Below are 1,551 nucleotides of genomic sequence, written 5' to 3'. Positions count from 1 at the left end.
AAAGCCGAAAGAAAAATAAGAAGAATTTTATTATGACGATAATATATCACACCTATTAATTCTGACATGTTAACAGATGACTATGTCATATGTAGCCCTAAAGTTCACATTACAAAACTGGGAAAATGTAACATTAAATGGATTTTCATTACCTGATTGGGATCATCCCATATCAGGGACATTTTATTTTAGGGTTTGGAGTGTATGTCCATTCACGATGAGACATATTATATATTTTAAGTGAACACAGGTGAAGATTGACTCATCTTCCTTGTACTGCATACAGTTACAGACAGAATCCCAAGAGGAACTGATATTGCTGTTTGGTCATGACAAGATCAGATTTTTTTTTTTTTTTTTTGGCAAATTGTGATAAAAAGGTACAAGCCCAGGCCGTGACTGCATGTCTGTCCTGTCCCTGCCCATCACACGCAGCACCAGCAAGTCCCACAGATAAAGAAAAGAGTGAGGAGAGGCAGACAAAGCAGGGGAACGCCCCCTGCACCCTGCATTTTTACTGGCAGATCATCATCATCATAAAATGATTATTGAGTCGACTTGATCGTTTCAACCACTGAGCAACCAATATGTAAATGTGTAATTACTTAAAAAGACCTCAACCTTTGTGCTTCTTACACATAAACACACACTGCTTACCTTTAAACGCAGCAGATTAGGGTAGAAAGGTATTCAACGGTTTTTAGGTTTTAAGAAAAACAAAAACAAATAGAAAACGAAAAAACTCACCTCAAATAAAACAGATTGAAGTGAAGAGTGGAGACATTGAGTGTGAGCTGACGTCGTACTTCTGTTTGGCCTTTTTTGTTATCTCTCACTGCTGCTGCGTTGTCAGATTGTAGGTGGCTAACGTCGTCGTAGCCGACTTTGAGGAGCAGAAATGACGTTGTTCTCGGTGGCTGTCGGTGTAAAATAGTGTAAAAACATCGGGGAGATTTCGTCTGGTCTGTTCGTCCCCCGTCTCTTCCTCTCAGAGCCTGAATTCTTCTTCTTCTTTTCTTTTCCTTTCTTTTTTTTTTTTCTTTTTTATGCTCGCAGCTGTTTTTGTTGTTAGCCTCAGCCTGATATGTGTCCTCTGTCCCTTTAAGACTCGACGTTTCCGGGGCCTGGCACGTTAATAAGAAAGAGGCGGAACTTCACGGCCAGCTGAGCGTCTGTCATTTAGTTGATTGGTCATTTATTTTAGACACAGCCAATCAGGACTGGAGAATTACGCTACATTTAAACATGCAAAATAATTCCAAAAACACCGCTCTGTGATTGGAGAACGGATTAGCTGACGACCCGCCCAGTACACGTGCTTTTTGTCTCCTCCCATTCTCAAACGCATGACGGCTTCTAGCGCTGTCACTTAGAGATGGGAAGACCGACTCTTTTTATTGATTCGAATATTTGACTCTCGAACAGTAAAATGAACGAGTCGTGAACGAATCTTGAACTAATCATTTCATTCGTTTTACAGCAAGTGGCGCTTTAGCCCTATTGTGGGCGTTGTAAAGAAGGCTGCGGTTCTCCGACACTAAATACTGAAGG

General features: G+C 40.9%; 1 protein-coding gene across 2 annotated transcripts in view; it reads right to left on the bottom strand.

Annotated features, from left to right (window-relative positions):
* The window catches only part of LOC103396945 (protein FAM214B-like), a 25,049-nt gene extending 23,670 nt beyond the window's left edge, over positions 1–1,379 (bottom strand). Inside the window, exon 1 of one of the 2 annotated variants that reach the window (XM_017042733.2) lies at positions 748–1,379. The gene's annotated coding sequence lies outside the window, so the exon portion shown is untranslated. The remainder of the gene's footprint in view (positions 1–747) is intronic. The other variant, XM_008335186.3, reaches the window with a different exon arrangement.
* Positions 1,380–1,551: the final 172 nt, after the last annotated feature.

This window comes from Cynoglossus semilaevis, chromosome W (assembly GCF_000523025.1).
Source record: "Cynoglossus semilaevis isolate Cse_v1.0 chromosome W, Cse_v1.0, whole genome shotgun sequence".
NCBI classification, from domain to species: domain Eukaryota; kingdom Metazoa; phylum Chordata; class Actinopteri; order Pleuronectiformes; family Cynoglossidae; genus Cynoglossus; species Cynoglossus semilaevis.
This window is presented reverse-complemented; position numbering and strand designations above follow the sequence as displayed.